Here is an 18,548-nt window from a genome sequence, read left to right on the forward strand (position 1 = left end):
TAAAATGTCTGCAACCAGCCTGCTGAATATCCATGATTACCTTCAATTTTCAATCCATTGTGAAAGATCTATATTTATTTCATGATCAGCATACCATTAAGCAGCATATGTTCACTCCGTTGCCAATAAGATCACTCTTTCAATACACTATCGAGGTCTTCCCTTTTCCATATTATGCAGTATTTTTCTATTCTTCACTCATTTCCATTCATCACATATGCCAGGTCACTTCTCAGAACTGTCTGTAATGCGCAGAGACCTGATTGTCACTTGGGAACCTTTACAGCACCTTGTGGAATTTTCCATTTGTGTCATTATATCAGTGCTTAAAAAAAATTCTGATTTCAGAGGTTTCCGGATAAGGGGTACTCACCTTGTACTATACCACACGTTACCTCAGGCATGTGTCTTGCTGTACTCACCACAACATATGTGAAATTATAACATTAAGCATATCCTAGCTAACTAAATATAGAAAAATGACCAGGAAATCACAGAGCTAAAAATATTAAAAGTTCTTAATGAATGCACTTTTTCCATTATAAAATTCTGTGTCAACAAAATAAAATTAATCTCAGTATAATTAGATGCTCCTTTTACTGAAGCCTAGAGCAATGAAATCTGCATTCTTTAGAGTCTGGAGAAGTGAAATACTCCATTTATCACATTTGTCAGTTACATTTTACCTTTGTCACTTATATCCTGTTTATACTATCGACTGCAAATCAAAACATTTCCATTTCCAAGCATACAATTGACAGTATCAGTTCTTGTCTCTAGGATTGATTCTCAGGGACCAGGTGATTCCAGTATTTGTTTTGAGTACTTCAAGATAAAAATCACCCACTCCAAACCACTAAACATATACACAAGGAAATACAAATCACTATGCAAAATAGAGATTTCACTGCAACATGCAGTGTTTGCATTACCAAAATTTATAATGATAATAAAATATCAATTTTACAATGCTCATTAAGTTTTTTGTATGCAAATTTAATCATATTGTTGAACTTATTGACTTATTGGGTACAACAATCATGGATTTTTTTATTTACAGAATGCTTGTTTATTATTTTTATTTTTAACATGAATCTTCAACACCGTTCCTTCCAATATCAAAGCCTTATCTAAGGACTGGGAAAATATTAACAGCAAAAAAATAAAAAAATGTTAAAGATCAATTGGAAAGCACTGTAAATGAACCACGCTATGATGCCCATTTCTAACAGGAGACCAATTTCTAATAATAAATTTTTTTAAAAAGTGCTCCAGGATATTTTTTGTATTACTGCCAATTCCTTAAAAGTAAGTATTAGTCACAAACACTGCACTAAATATAATTTTGAAACTTCAAAACATAAAACTAATTTAAAGAAAAGCTAGTGCCGGGAATAAGATATCCACTCTTAGTTCAGTTTTTACTTTAGTGAGACGTGCATAGAGGTGTGACGACATTTGCCACTCATGTGCTTTTACATATAATCTATATTACTCAAATATTACTGAAATATTAAATACATTACATTCCTCCCTGCTTAGCTATAAACTCCAACTCAGTATAGAATGCAACTCAACTCAGATATATCTTCTGCATTCGTGTGTCAGTAGAAAGAAGCAAATTTTTTATTTCCAATCATTCATTTTCCAAAAAATTGTTAGCGAACTTTTCTTTGTATTTAAAGAAAATAACATTAAGTAATAGACCACTTTTCAAATAGAAACTTGATTACTTTGCAGGTATATAGCCAAATGTAACATTAAACAATAACAAACGGATACTAATGATTGATGACATAATGAGCTGAATGAACTAAACTGATTAACCAAAACAGAAATGGGTGCAGAAGAAATCAAACTGGGCAAAAGGCAATCAAACTACAAGGTAAGTAGCTGGCAGATGCAACAGTTTAAACTTCAAATCATCAATTTTTACACCGTAGCAAGAGTGAGCACAGGAATAAGACACAAGATGATCATCCTGCATCAGCAAGATCTCTCCCAAGCAGAAATTTCGCAGCACACAGGAGTTACAAGATGTCCTGTCCAAGCTCTTCTGAAGAAACACAAAGGAATAGACAAAGTTGAGGACCATAAACCTAGTCGCTGGCCAGAGGAACTGTCTGCAGCAGATAAAGGATACATCGCTTCTAAATCGGAAGTCAGCTCTGAACTCACAGAAACCACTGGAACCCAAGTACACACCTCTACAGTCCACAGAACTCTTGTCAGAAGTTGTCTTCAAGCCACTCCTCCAAAGAGGAAACAGAGCCAAGAGACTCAGCTATGCAGAGAAACACAAGGGCTGGGATGCAAAATAATGGCAGCAAGTTCCCTGGACTGATGGGTTAAAATACGAGATTTTTTGCTCAAACAGGAGGCGGTTTGTCCATAGAAGTCTGGAGAGTGCTACATGAATGAGTGTCTGCAGCCAACAGAGAAGCACAGCGGAGGTTTGGGGATGCATTACTGCAAATGGAGTTGGAGGTCTGGTCAGAATTAATGGAATCCTCAATGCTGAAAAGAACAATCAAATTCACATTCATCAAGCAAAACCATCAGAGAGGCAACTAATTCATCTTGCAGCAGGACAATTACCTCAAATACATGGCCAAGGTGAAAAAGAATTACCTGAAGCATAACCAAGGACAAGAACAAAGCCATACCAACAGATAGTATAGCCTCCACAAAGCCCTGATCTCAACATCATCAAGGCTGCCTGTAATTACCTGGAAAGACAGAACAAGCAAAACAGCCAAAGTCTGGAGAAGAACTGTGCCTGTTCTCCAAGATACTTGGAACAACCTACCAACCTGTATTTTTTTAAACTGTACAACTGTACCACAGAAAACTGATGCAGTTTTAAAGGCAAAGGATATCACAATAAATTTTGATTTGATTTAGTTTTTACTGTTTAATCTTCTTTATAGTTATTTTTTGAAATTTAGGATCATTTCATTATTTTTGAAGCATCTTCGTTTTATAGATTTTTTTTACATGTTCCTAAGACCTTTCCATAATACTGACAGATTGGAATACTTTTGGATGAGTTGGCATCCTGAACAGTACACGGCAAGCTACTTGATCTGCTAATCTATCACAGATTATCAAAGCTTCGAGCCAATGCTTTCATTTTAACCATGTCCAGCATGTAGCTCCTCAATACTTTAGCTCTCAGCTTGGATGGCAGAACAACTCTCAATCCCCACATATGGGAACCACTGTCAGAAAGGGCAAGTTCATCCCAGCACTAGTAAAAATCGGGAAACTGGAGTTTCTATTGCACATTCCAGCCATTTTGCATGGCCATGTAGACCTGAAACTATGTGGGATACTTTCTGGAATCATCTTTGCTATAATAGGGAGACTTTCAATTTACATTAGGAAGAATAGGTCAAGAGAAATAACCACTTCTGTAATTTTTTCAGGTACTTCTTTATCCCAGGATAAACTGGATAATCCATTAGTATTTCCATGATTAGCTGTCCTCTTCAATTTGATTTTGTACAGTGACATGCAAAAGTTTGGGCACCCCTGGTCAATTTTTCTGTTACCGTGAATAGCTAAGTGAGTAAAAGATAACCCGATTTGCTGGTATATAAAGTTAAAGATGACACATTTTTTTTAATATTTTAAGCAAGATTACTTTTTTATTTCCATCTTTTACAGTTTCAAAAAAACAAAAAAGGAAAAGGGCCCGAAGCAAAAGTTTGGGCACCCTGCATGGTCAGTACTTAGAAACACCCCCTTTGGCAAGTATCACAGCTAGTAAAGGCTTTCTGTAGCCAGCTAAGTCTTTCAATTCTTGTTTTGGGGATTCTCGCCCATTCTTCTGTGAGATTCTTCGACCGTCTTGCATGCATTGTTCTTTTAAGGTCTATCCACAGATTTTCAAAGATGTTTAGGTCAGGGAACTGTGAGGGCCATGGCAAAACCTTCAGCTTCCGCCTCTTGAGGTAGTCCATTGTGGATTTTGAGGTGTGATTAGGATCATTACCTTGTTGTAGAAGCCATCTTCTTTTCATCTTCAACTTTTTTTTTTACAGACTGTGTGATGTTTGCTTCTAGAATTTGCTGGTATTTAATTGAATTAATTCTTCCCTCTAACAGTGAAATGTTCCCCCGTGCCACTGGCTGCAACACAAGCCCAAAGCATGATCGATCTACCCCTGTGCTTAACAGTTGGAGAGGCGTTCTTTTCATGAAATTCTGCACCCTTTTTTCTCCAAACATACCTTTGCTCGTTGCAGCCAAAAAGTTCTATTTTAACTTCATCAGTCCACAGGACTTGGTTCCAAAATGCATCAGGCAAGTTTAGATGTTCCCTTGCAAACTTCTGACGCTGAATTTTGTGGTGAGGACACAGGAAAGGTTTTCTTCTGATGACTCTTCCATGAAGGTCATATTTGTGCAGGTGTCGCTGCACAGCAGAACAGTGCACCACCACTCCAGAGTCTGCTAAATCTTCCTGAAGGTCTTCTGCATTCAAACGGGGGTTTTGATTTGCCTTTCTAGAAATCCTATGAGCAGTTCTCTCGGAAAGTTTTCTTGGTCTTCTTCACCTCCACCGTTCCTGTTAACTTCCATTTCTTAATTACATTACAGACTAAGTAAACGGCTAACTGAAAACGCTTTGCTGTCTTCTTATAGCCTTCTCCTGCTTTGTGGGCATCATTTATATTAATTTTCAGAGGGCTGGGCAGCTGCTTAGAGGAGCCCATAGCTGCTGATGGTTGGGACAAGGTTTGAGGAGTTAAGATATTTATAAAGCTTTGAAATTTGCATCATCTGGCCTTTCCTAATAATGACAGTGAACAAGCCATAGCCCCAACAAGCTAATTAAGGTCTGAGACCTTGGTAAAAGTTATCTGAGAGCTCAAATCTCTTGGGCTGCCCAAACTTTTGCATAGTGCTCCTTTCCTTTTTTTCACTCTAAAATTGTACAAAACAAAACGCTAACTTTGCTTGAAATGTTTAAAAGAATGCTCCATCTTTAACTTTATGACTTTTGGAGATCCGTTCATCTTTTACTCACTTAACTATTCACAGTAACAGAAATTTTGAACAGAGCTGCCCAAACTTTTGCGTGCCACTGTAGATATGTTCTCTAAGAAACAGAGCCCAAATCTGCATTCATGCTGCTGCTGTTAGTGAAACACCTTTCTGGGAATAGAAAATGGACACTAGTGGTTGATGATTACTAATGAAGGTAAACACATTCCCATAGACGTACTGTGTGAAAAGTTTTAGACCCTAAACCACACTCAAGGCCCCTCTGTGCAAAATTTTTCTCTGCAGCGGTAATAGTCTATAGCGGCAAGGGAACATGATACAAAACCCATGAGGCGTTAATTTCCATCACATGACTGCATCTATCCCATTAAGTGAGGCATCACATGGAAGCTTCACTGAATGATGTAGGTCATGTCAGTACAATATCTGATATCACCACTACCTTTACCTTTTGGAAAACCACCTCACATTGCTTTGTCCATTGCCATTTCTTCCCAACCTCTAGTAATGAGTTCAAGGGGTGGAGCGCAGTAGTCAGGTTTGGCAGGAACCTGCTGTAGCAATTAACAAATGCAAAAAAGGACTTCATTTGTGACACATCTTTTGGCCTTGGGGTATCCACCATGGCTTGAATTTTCTCAGCACATATATGTAAACCTATGTAATTCACACTCTGTACTATGCTCTCAGCCCATAATCTTCTCATGGTTTTAATTGTGCCTTGAGATTTTGGAGAGGTTCCTCGTACCCTTATCAGTAACAATGATGTCATCCTGGTAACACTGAGTGTTTTCAGCACCTTGTCCATAGCTTTCTGCTAGAGTACAGGTGCAGATGCTATTCCAAAAATAAGCCTATTAGAGCAATAAAGCCCTTTATGAAAGTTTATGATGAGAAACACTTTGAACTCTTCTCCCATCTCCATCTGTAGGTAGGCCTCAGCTAAGTCTACTTCACAAAGTGTTTTTCTCCAGAAAGGCTTGCACAGATATCCACTATCCTAGGCAGAAAGTATCGATCTACTTTCAAGTACTGGGTTAATAATGACATTAAAATTACCACAGATTCTGACAGACTCATTTGCTTTGACTACTGGAACTCCTGGTGTTTCCCATGGGCTCCACTATACCTTGAAAAGAATTCCTTCAGCCTCCATATGATCTAGCTCAAAGGTTACTATATCACGAATGGTATAAGGAACCAGATAGGCCTTGCAAAACCTGAGTGTGGCATTTTCAATTTACACCATTTCACCCTTGATACGTTTTGATTTTTCCAATGCCATTCTTGAACACTGCCGATGTATCATTTAGTATCTTTCTTAATTCACTTTCAGTTAACTGTATTGTAATGAATGTGGCATGCCAATAGTGGATGGATCTCCAATTAAGTTGTAGTTGTCTCAGCCAATCACAGCCCCACAATGCTGGCCTTCCTGTTTTTACAACATACAAGCTCAATGTGGCTTGTTGGTTGTTTTATTTCACTGCTACAAATGGCATTCCCACAGGAGTTATCTCTTATCCATTATAAATTCATAATTGGGTATCTGTAGGCTTCAGTATAGTATCTTTGAAATGCCATTCAAACACATTTTGTGGAATGACTCAAACAGTTGAACCAGTGCCCAATTCCATTTTAATTAATTTGCCATTCAGTTTTGGTGTAAGCTATATTGCTTGCCCTTTGTTAGTTTTCACATTGGAGATCTCAAGGCCACTCACCTCTGTGTCACTCTCATCATTATCAGATTTTTCAATAGCATGCAGATTAATGCTTTGTTTGAAACTACAATTTGACTTTTTATCTTTTTGTTTTCACTGTGTTTTTGTTTACCTGACATAGTCCTTGTATGTGTCCTACTTTGTTGCATTTTCTGCAAGTTTCACCTTCAAACCTGCATTGGTCTGATGTACATGAGCCCTGCCACAATGGTAACATTATTTGTTTGTTGAAATTTTGTTCACACTCACTTTCACTCCTGACTGCAACTCAATTGCATCCCTGTTTGCTGGTTCCACTGATATGGTTATTTAAACTGTTCTTTTAAATGTGAGTTGTTCTTCAGTCAGGAGCCATTTTTGAATGCATTCTTGTAAGATTCCACAAACTAAACAATCTCATAGTTCATCAATAAGCCCATCACTGAACTGGCAACCTTGCAACAATCTCTTCAATTCAGCAGTGTATGCAGAAATTGTCGTCCCTTCCTTTTGATTCTTTTTATGAAACCTGCATCATTTTGCAAACAATAATAGTTTCAGTTCTAAATGTTCCTGCATTACTTTCACAATATCAGCAAAGCACATTCCAGCTGGTTTGGTTAGAGTAGTTAAACTTCTAAGCAAACGATATATCTTTAAACCTAATTCACTCAGCAAAACTGGCACTTGCTTCTCATTGACTATTACTTCTGAATTAGCTCAGTATAGATATTCCAGTTATCTCTTGTGTAGTTGAATGTGTCTATCTTTCTGATGTAGCCAGCGATTTATTTTTTCAAAATGTATTTATGATGATCAACTATTACCTTCAAAAATGAATAACACATGTACCTTCACATACATGCAACTCACCCATGCCGTGGGCACTGATGCACCCCCATACCATCACAGATGCTGGCTTTTGCACCTTTTGCTGATAACAATTAGGATGGTCGTTTTCATCTTTGGCACAGAGAACTCAGTGCCCGTTTTTTCTGAAAACTAGCTGAAATGTGGACTCATCTGACCACAGCACACGGTACCACAGTCTTTCGGTCCATCTGAGATGAGCTCGGGCCCAGAGAACTCGCCGGCATTTCTGCAGAGTTGATGTGTGGCTTCCTCCTTGCATAATACAGTTTCAAGTTACATTGTTACTGTGTTAAGTGACAATGGCTTTCCGAAGTACTCCCGAGCCCAAGTGGCTATAATTGTCACAGTAGCATGAGGGTTCTTAGGCAGTGCCGCCTGAGGGCTCAAAGATCATACACATTCAACAGTGGTTTCTGACCTTGCCCTTTATGCACTGAGATGTCTCTCAATTCTCCGAGTTTTTTCACAATATTATGTACTGTAGATGTTGAAAGACCTAAATTCTCTGCAATCTTGCGTTGGGAAATGTTCCTTTTGAACTGACTAACAATTCTCTCACGAATTTTGGCACAAAGGGGTGAGCCACGACCCATCCTTGCTTGCAAAGATTGAGCCCTTGATGGATGCTACTTTTATACCCAGTCATGATACCTCACCTGCTACCAATTAGCCTGCTTAATGTGGAGTCTTGCAAACCGGTGTTACTTGAATATTCTGTGCACTTTTCGATCTTATTTTAACTCTGTCCCAACTTTTGTTGAGTGTGTTGCAGCCATCAAATTCTAAATTTGTGTATATTTACAAAATACAATTAAGTTGGTCAGTAAAACTATTGAAAATCTTTTCTTTGTACTTTTGTCAGTTAAATAAAGGTTCACGTGAATTAACATCACAGATTTTTGTTTTTATTGCATTTTGGACAATATCCCAACTTTTCTGGAAATGGGGTTTGCAATATACAACTACTATATAAAGTAAAAACTTGCATCAAAAATATTCCAACTACTACTTTTATATGTCAACAGTATTCAGTCTTCCTATTGCACTGTCATACTTGCCCGTAACACAACAGAAGCTGCACATATATAAGCATAATCACCTCTATGTTGTATTTATGAATTTCTTCCTATGTTGTCCAAAGTTTTGCACAATCTCTGACCAAGCAACTGATCTGCTTGCAACACTCAAGTTGAACACAAAGAGAAACAGCAGAACCAGGTGACTTGCTCTCCAACTTCCTCATCATGATCCCCATTATAAATTGTTCCCAATCCTTTAGCATCAAAATTCATAAAAATTATGAATCTACCAACACACCAAAAATATTTATCTATACATTCTCATTACTGAGATTTTCTACATTGTGTTTCAAATTTTCAGTGTTTCTTTTCGTTCTTAAAAGTTTCTGCTTGATTAATGTACAGTGAAATTTATCTTCCCTACCCTTTCTTAGTAAAACGATAACAGTCCTAACTATTTACTGGCTATTTAACTCTTTACAACTGTTTTATAAATAATAATCAATAACAAAATCTATTTTATAATATGCAATTATTTTATAATTGCGTAAAAATTATTTGCCTATTTGTTAGTTATATTTCATTTGTATTAAAAACAATTTTTTTGTTTTTCTATTATTGTGACTTAGATGAAGATCAGACCATATCTTGAATAATTAATGCAGAAGACCAGGTAATTAGAAACATAGAAAACATTGAAACATAGAAATCTACAGCACAGTATAGGCCCTTCGGCCCAATGTTGTTCCAACCATGTAACCTACTCTAGAAACTGCCTAGAATTTGCCCTCTATTTTTCTAAGCTCCATGTACCTATTGAAGTCTCTTAAAAGACCCTATTGTATCTGCCCCTACCACTGTCGCTGGCTGTGCATTCCACCACTCTCTGTGTGAAAAACTTAGCCCCAACGTCCCCTCTGCAGATACTTCCAAGCACCTTAAAACTATGACCCCTCACGTTAGCCATTTCAGCCCTGGGAAAAAGCCTCTGACTATTCACATGATCAATGCCTGTCATCATCTTATACACCTCTATCAGGTCACCTCTCACCTCCCATCGCTCCAAGGAGTAAAGGCCAAGTTCACTCAACCTTTTCTCATAAGGCATGCTGTCCAATCCAGGCAACATCCTTGTAAATCTTTGCATTCTCTCTATAGCATCCATGTATTTTCCTGTAGTGAGGTGACCAGAACTGAACACAGTACGCCGAGTGGGTCTAACTAAGGTCTTATATAGCTGTATATCTATCACAATTTTTTCTTGCAACTGTATTCTCTGTGAATTCCCAAAACGCAGTGTTGGGATTAAGTGGGAAACAAGATTTTGTGAAGCCTTTAGCCAACTTTCATGGATAATTCCTAGTCCCACAAATCTCCACACTACCCTCTCAACAAGATTTACTAATCTTGTTGAATTCTATTTCCCTTGTATCTCATGATACAACACCGAGAGCTTTCATTTCCCCTCCTCTACCTTATCCTCCAAATTGAGTTGGGCAAGTCTCAATCTTGTTCTGAGGCGTCAATTCAGTAACATTTTGGTAAATTTTTGTGTGGGTTGTGATTTTATTACTCAGATATAATGTTGCAATGTCCAACGGTTATCTTGTTTGACCATCCACACCCTTTTTCACCATGCAAACTTGCCTTCCCCCTTCTCCAATGGAAAACAGCTGGTGAGAAAACTGATAGGAAGTTTTGTTCCACTAGTTTTAATAAACTGTTCAAACTGAAAGGATCCGAACAATAGATTACAGCCTGATTCAACTTCACAGAGACACTGCTTGGCAGAAATGGATGTTAATTCTTAATTAAAGTGATGCATGGGCTGACACGTGTGACCAGGTGGCCATCCATTTTAATTCCACTTCCTATTCCCATTCGGATATGTCCATCCATTGCATCCTCCACTGCCAGGGTAAGGTCACATTTGGGTTGGAGGAACAACATCTTACATTCTGTTTGGGTAGCATCCAACCTGATGGTATGAATATTGATTTCCCAAAATTCCAGTAATGTCTCCACCCCTCCCCCTTCATCATTTACCCTTGTCCCACTCTCATATTATAAAGTATACTGAATAAGATTTTATTATTATTTTATTTTTTCTTCCATATTATGTATTGCATTGAACCACTGCTACTAAGTTAACAAATTTCACATCAGATTCCAGTGATAATAAACTTGATTCTGATCTCCTTGCCACCCACCGCCTCCCTCTGGTGCTCTCCTCCCCACCCCTTTCTTCCATGGCCTTCTGTCTCTTTCACCAATCAACTTCTTAGCTCTTTGCTTTATCCCTTCCCCTCCAAGTTTCACCTATCACTTTGTGTTTCTTTCTCCCCTCCCCCCACCTTTCAAATCTACTCCTCGATTTTTTTCTCCAGTCCTGCCAAAGGTTTTCAGCTCAAAGGGTCAACTGTACATCTTTTCCACAGATGCTGCCTGGCCTGCTGAGTTCCTCCAGTATTCTGTGTGTGTTGCTCACACGTGTGACTTCCAGCCAGTCTGAACAGCTGTCAAATAATTCCAAAAACTGGTCCACTCCATAATTTTGGATATGAATCTGTTTAAAATCTTGAATACATCCCCCTAAAGCAGGACTTTAGTGTGGAAGTGTCTGTCAAGACAATCTTAACATTCTGTACACCTACTAGTTAAGCTTTTGTATCTGGAAATACCAAGTCAATAGACAAATTCTCTGGCCATTCTTTTCCTTCTTACAATACCCAAGCGCCATACATGGAATTCTTTCACTGCCATCTCCTGACATTTTTCCAAGTTCACAGTCCTTTGTCAGCAGTTTATACAACACTGATTAGTATTCATTCACACTGTAAGATACTTCCTGTCTTTTGACAGACCTGTGTCTGGATCTATCCATTCAATGAGTGTGTATTCATATACCTGTTTTAAAATAAAGTTTTGGTTTGCAAAGGTCTATTTTAATAGAAATATTGTCTGAAATCTGTACAACACTAACTTTGTTTTTTATATACAAAATAAACTTTATTCATAATAAAAGACTATTTACTAGAATAAATTGTTCCAATATCCTTTCATTCTTTACATAGTCAATACATTCCATACCATTCTTTTACATCCATACACATACACATTAATATCCCTGCTGCCACTTATGTGACATTCTGGAGTTGTTTCCTAACTATCACAATAATTGAGGGCTTCCTCCAATCCCACCAAGCTCCCCTCTCTCCATAGAAGAATCCTACACCGTGGTCCTTCCCCACACAAAATTTGTTCTCTACCCTCATTATAGCCTCTTCATCAAGCAGATTTGACAAAGCACTGGTCTTCATGTTCTTTATTCAATATCATAGTCACGCTGACATGGTAATACGGCCCAACTCCTCATCTGCCATTCAGCCATTTTAGACCCAGTATAGCAGAGATCTGTGGTCAATAAAGAGTCTTTTGAGCACGAAGTTTGTAGAACTTTGTAACTCCAGATCACCATAGTCTCTCTTTAGATTTGCATGCATCTTATTTCACTTTGAGATAAGGAGCACAATAGGCCTCTCACCTTCTCAAGTACACAATCCACAGCTTAAATAATATATTCATAAGCATTGCAAACCAGTTTCAACACATAGTTGGTGTTGAATTATGTTTACAAGATTCACTTCCAAGAAATTTCTCAGATAGATCATCAGTATTTTGTTGATCCTTAAGCCAGATCTATGATCCCATCATCCCTCAATAGCTTAACATATTTTTTCTCTGTAAAAAAACTCAGCAGAATTACCCTGGTAACAATTTTTGGGTTTGCCCCATTGTCTCTATTATCTATTTCACTACCCATTGCTCTTTTTCATCGACTCAAATAAGTACTTTAGTTTTGTCCACCTTGAGTATCAGGTATTGAGTACTGCCCAATCACTTTGTACTAGTTTTGACACATCTGCTTTGCTCTTTACATGCACTTTCACAGGCTTTTAAGGATTCACATATACATAAACCCCAACCTATCCCCTTTGTCCTCTTGTGTGTATATGAATATATGAATCCTTAGAAGCCTGCTTAAACCTGGTTGTAACCAATATTTTTTCCCAGTCATTTTCAACTAATCTCTTCCCTGCTAGGGCAGTTTTTGTTAAGTATAGACAGTCACCATAATTAGTAGTCTTGCCATCTGTCCATTATAAAGGATCAGATTCTTCATTTTCTCAGGGCATCAAAGTATATCATAAGAACTTGAGGTGTTTCAAATTGAGAAAATTCAGGTCAAAGAGAAAGTGGCAAAGAACCGGAGATGAGGCCAGAATTGATCAGCAATAATTATACTGAATGACAGGGCAAGCTTAAGAAGCCAGATGGCCTACTGCTGCCCCTGTTTTCTTGTGTCCTCACCAATGGCAGCCTACTACATTTCTAAATATAAATGTCTCTTCTTGCAACAAAACAGTCTACGGCTGTCAGCAATCCTGATTTCCAATGCAACTGAATGCAGTGGTTTGGCAACTTTTACACAATTGCATTAAATGTATCTTTCTTTGTCCTATGGAGAATCAAGGTGGAGTGTCAGGAGCACACAAGTGTCAACAATTACTTTGATGGACAAGGTTGCCTGATGTTTTTACATACAGCCATTGTCTTTCTCAATATTAGTACTCATCTGGAAAACATCATGTTCTCAAACACGTGTCCAGATCCACATTTTATCATAGCCTCTCAAAGTTCCACTAAACACAATTGGGGACTAGCCTACCATTACATATTATTGTTCCCCCAGTTAGGACAGTACATTTTCTCCTTAGGGTCCAATACTCAACTCACTGTACTTATTTCTGTTTCCCCAGCAATGCTGCGGCTCCCTGTTGCTTTGGGAAATAATTGGTTGTGGCGACCCTTTTCCTAGCACATCCGAACCGACTCACAATAAGATAGCCTACGGGGGTTTGCGAGCACAGAGCTTTGGAGCCTCTGCGCCATTGGGGGGGGGGGGGGCAGGTTGAGGGAGGCTTAAAAGTGAGGCTGAAGATTTCGAATAAAGTTTTTTCCTTCGACTGCAGTTACCGACTCCGTGTCGTAATTTTAGCGCTGCGTGTAGCACACCGCTACATGGTCAGTATTTAATTAAAATGTATTTTATGTTAGTTTGTTAGTTTTTGAAATGTAAATCTAAATTTGAAGATTATGGTGATCTTGTACAATCTAAATAAGACGTTGCGGCGACCCATTTCCTGACACATCCGAACCGGCTCACAATTAGCCAGCGTTCAGGCTAAGGGAGATAGCCTACGGGGGTTTGTGAGTACGTGTCTTTTGCAGCATCCGCGCCCATGGGGGGCGGGTTGAGGGAGGCTTAAAAGCAAGGCTGTTTAGTTCGAATAAAGCTATCTTTGACTGCAGTTTACTGACTGCGTGTAGCAACCGCTACAACGTGTTTTTATCGCTGGCTGTCCAGAGGGGAGGTGCTGAAACGCTTTGTCGCGCGTCTGGAAGAAGTGAAAACTTCCCTGGGCAGCAAAGGGCTCAGCTTTCCTGAGCTGGAACAGCCAGAGTGGCTGGAAAAGCTACACTTCATGGTAGACATGACAGGGCACCTGAACACGCTGAACACAGCTCTTCAACGGGGTAAGGACGTACAGCCCTGCACATGTTGGAGGATGTTTTGGCATTCGAGCGCAAGTTGACGTTGCTTGCCAGAGATTTACAGAAAGGCACATTGTCTCACTTCCCCAATTTGAGAGAGTTCAAACAATGTCACGACATGATAAATTCGGAGTATTTACATTCTGCAATCATCGCAATGCAAACATCGTTTGGGAAACGCTTCTGTGAGTTCAGAGAGGAAAAAAACACATTATCCTTCCCGGTCACTCCCCTAAGCATCGATCCATCCCTACTGAATACGACTGCATTGTCAGGTGTGAGTCAACCTGAACAAGTATGATAAATATTTTAATTGCGTATTATTTTACGTATATTCATATGTTTTCATTGTTCAGTGAAATAGTCCTTTTATTTTTCAGGTTGACAGCTGGCTGAAGTTATTTTTGGTTTGCTGCTGGCGGCAAATTTAAGTTTGGCGTTTTTCATAAATACAAGAAGGACTCAAATAGACGTTGAGTATTTTACTTAAAAGTAACCTTCAACCCAACGTCTTTTTTTCGGAGTTCAAAATGTTTTTGTTGCATGCAGAAATGTAATTTCGTTTTCTCTGCAGGAGTTCATCAATTTCATAAATGCAACACATTATAGTTTGTTTATACATAGCATAAAGGCAAAACAAAACGTTGTATGCAGTGTTATTTCATTTTAAATGTCAAACGGGTTTTGCGGCTCCCAGTGTTTTCTTTTCTGTGGGAAACGGGTCCAAGTGGCTCTTTCAGTTGTAAAGGTTGCTGACCCCTGGTCTAGTTGCTTTGACTTTGTATCTTTGCTATCTCATCCTTATCACTAGTGAGTTTCGAATAACCAAAGACAGGTACACAAGAGAATGAAGTGCAAAACGAAATGCATACTCCCTTATTTCTAGTTTGTCATGTTGGAGGCCGGTGACTAGTGGTGTGCCTCAGGGATCTGTACTGGGTCCAATGTTGTTTGTCATATACATTAATGATCTGGATGATGGGGTGGTAAATTGGATTAGTAGGTATGCAGATGATACTAAGGTAGGTGGCACTGTGGATAATGAAGTAGATTTTCAAAGTTTGCAGAGAGATTTAGGCCAGTTAGAAGAGTTGGCTGAGCGATGGCAGATGGAGTTTAATGCTGAAGAAGTATGAGGTGCTACATTTTGGTAGGAATAATCCAAATAGGACATACATGGTAAATGGTAGGGCATTGAAGAATGCAGTAGAACAGAGTGTTCTAGAAATAATGGTGCATAGTTCCCTGAAGGTGGAATCTCATGTCGATAGGGTGGTGAAGAAAGCTTTTGATATGTTGGCCTTTATAAATCAGAGCATTGAGTATAGGAGTTGGAATGTAATGTTAAAATTGTACAAGGCATTGGTAAGGCCGAATTTGGAGTATTGTGTACAGTTCTGGTCACCGAATTATAGGAAAGATGTCAACAAAATAGAGAGAATACAGAGAAGGTTTACTAGAATGTTACCTGGGTTTCAGCACCTAAGTTACAGGGAAAGATTGTACAAGTTTGGTCTTTATTCTTTGTAGCGTAGAAGGTTGTGGGGGGACTTGATAGAGGTATTTAAAATTATGAGGGGGATAGAGTTGACGTGGATAGGCTTTTTCCATTGAGAGTAGGGGAGATTCAAACAAGAGGACATGAGTTGAGACTTAGGGGGCAAAAGTTTAAGGGTTACATGAGGGGGAAGTTCTTTACTCAGAGAGTGGTAGCTGTGTGGAATGAGCTTCCAGTAGAAGTGGTACAGGCAGGTTCAGTATTGTCATTTAAAGCAAAATTGGATAGGTATATTGACAGGAAAGCAATGGAGGGTTATAGGCTGAGTGTGGGTCAGTAGGATTAGGTGAGAGTAAGCGTTCGGCATGGACTAGAAGGGCCGAGATGGCCTGTTTCCATGTTGTAATTGTTATATGGTTATATATGGGCTCCCCACAGAAGGCATCTATGGAAATTTCTCTCAACATTAATACAACCCTGAGAACAGTTAGCAAAATAATACAATCTTTAAAGTAATAACATCCTTAACTTAATCATTATTACATACCCTGTCACATTTAACCTTACTTTTAATCAAGATAAGTACATGCAAAAATAGCAATTTTGTGTCTTATTTAATTATTCTCAACCTTTTACCAACTCAGAAGTAAATGACCTGAGGATGATCATAAATGTAATTTAGTGTGAATTAGCAGCAAATTAACTCTGTTGTGCAATAATTGAACAAGCTGCAATCCTAATGCACTCTGGTCAAAAAAAAAATAGTATTCTGTACCACAAAGTTAATAGCTTCAGGAGATACAGAAAATGTCTGCAAATTAAAATAAAAGGCCAGCTGGTTTAAGCTTTTAATGGGTAATATATTTTAAGACATGCATTGCAGATTTGAGAAGGATCAGTCTTTTGAAATTAAAGAATCTTTTTTTTAAATGCCATTCACATTAATTAGTCTAGTAGACAGTCTTCAAAAACAATGTCTTGCGAAATTCAAAAAGTACTTTGGGCAATTGGACTTCTGGTAAATGATAGCCTCATATGTAATAATCAAAACACGGAAACAAAGCCTCGTGTATACTAATATTAACACTGGAAGATGTGGAACTGTGCCCACAACAACTCACTCTTGTAGAATTTACGTTTAATTTCCATGCTACTTAAATTTAGTGAAGCATAATAGTTCTGAAAAGGTAAATCCATAAGAATTCAGTAATATATCAAAAATAATTTATCCCGGCAGAAACAGCACAACAACTAAGATATTCCTTTTCAAATAGGAAGAATAAAAATCCGTCAGTAACTTTGTAATTACCAAAACTAAAACCGCGCATCAGCTGTTTTTTTCTCTCTAAGACAACGCTGGGCCTACAAAAGCCCCGCGAAAGAGATGCTGCAATGTTTTATTTCCGACAGCAGTGGCAGAAGAATCCAGGAATTCTCCGATTTGGGAGTTTGCATACATGTGGGGAAGGACACAGTTACAGTCAACAGAAGTTAGAAAAAAAATTAAAAAGGAAATAATTACATAAAACGTTCAAAAACGGGCAAAAGTTGCAAAATGTCTTCTCTCTCAAATTACGCAGGTTGACTCAGCTTCTGATCAAAAACACTCATCCACAAGAACAAGACGTACTGCTGTTGCTTCGTCATGGTCATGGACACTGATTGCCAGGCGAGCAGTATACAGTTAGAACTGCAGTACAAACAAGTCCACCTTTCCTGACCCTCCCCGTTCTGGCACAGGGATACCCTCCATCGTGGTACAAATCTAGGCAGGTTCAGTTTCCTTGCATCTAAGAACTGGATAAGCGAGGAACAACCCTTAGGATCCGACCAACGGCCATGAAAACCCAGTGCCAGAGAGAAATCATACTGCAATTGCCCCCTCATTTGACACTAAGTTTTAATAATAACATCGATCTATTTGTTTTGTTTTTGCACAATCCGGACTGAGCGAGCTCTAAACTGATCTTTGTTTGGCTCGGCGAAACGCCGGTTGGGGGAAGGGGTAAACGTTTGCTTGTTACCCCCGGTACGAGAGCAGAAGAGCAGGGGGTGAGTGTCTACCCGCCTCTGCACTCTGGCCCGAAGCTCGGCCGCATGCCCTCGCACCCTCAGATGGTGTCATAGGCCCGGACGGGCACTCATCGATATTTTTAAAGAGCGCACATAACCGGCCTCCTCCCTGTTGACAGCCCGGGGCTCGGGTAATAACTGACCGAATCCTGTTCTCGGCCCGAACAAGCGACAGACAGCGCCCCCCTCCCCACATCAACCACGGCGACGGTCTCCACCCCCACCCCCCCGCCAGGCCCGTGCGTCTCACCGAATCTAAGGCCTCCTCCTCCTCCTCCCGGGCGCTGCCGTTCCGGCTCCCTACTCTCCGATTCGCCACTCCTCCGTGTAGCCCCGTTCTCCGACTCCCATTGCCGGCACCGACACCGCGTGCGCGCCCTCGCGCTCGCTCACTCGCTCACGCGCGCGCCCACACCCTCCTCTCCCCGTCGGACTCGGCGCTCATCGCCGGGAGCCGTGGGGGCGCGCCTGCCGGCGGCTCCGCTAACCCTCCTCAAGATGCCAGGTTTAGTTGCAGACAAATATCCTGAAGGGAGATTTATCTTTGTTGCAACCTGTACCATAAGAAAAACCTGGTTTTTGATAAGTTAAACATCCATTGAGTAAGGATGCTGAAATGTGGACACATTGCGTAAATGCTATCTGGAACTGGTAACAATATGGGATCTGGGATGGAAGGTGATAAACCTGTTATATCAATTCAACAAGGAGTCCTTCAGCTTTTTTCCCCTTCATTGACAGCGGTTTCAAGAC

General features: G+C 39.5%; 1 protein-coding gene across 1 annotated transcript in view; it reads right to left on the reverse strand.

Annotated features, from left to right (window-relative positions):
- The window catches only part of LOC132399121 (NEDD4-like E3 ubiquitin-protein ligase WWP1), a 152,128-nt gene extending 133,898 nt beyond the window's left edge, over window positions 1-18,230 (reverse strand). Inside the window, exon 1 of the mRNA XM_059979121.1 lies at window positions 18,046-18,230. The gene's annotated coding sequence lies outside the window, so the exon portion shown is untranslated. The remainder of the gene's footprint in view (window positions 1-18,045) is intronic.
- Between the last annotated feature and the right edge of the window lie 318 nt (window positions 18,231-18,548).

Source organism: Hypanus sabinus, chromosome 1 (assembly GCF_030144855.1).
Source record: "Hypanus sabinus isolate sHypSab1 chromosome 1, sHypSab1.hap1, whole genome shotgun sequence".
Lineage (NCBI taxonomy): Eukaryota > Metazoa > Chordata > Chondrichthyes > Myliobatiformes > Dasyatidae > Hypanus > Hypanus sabinus.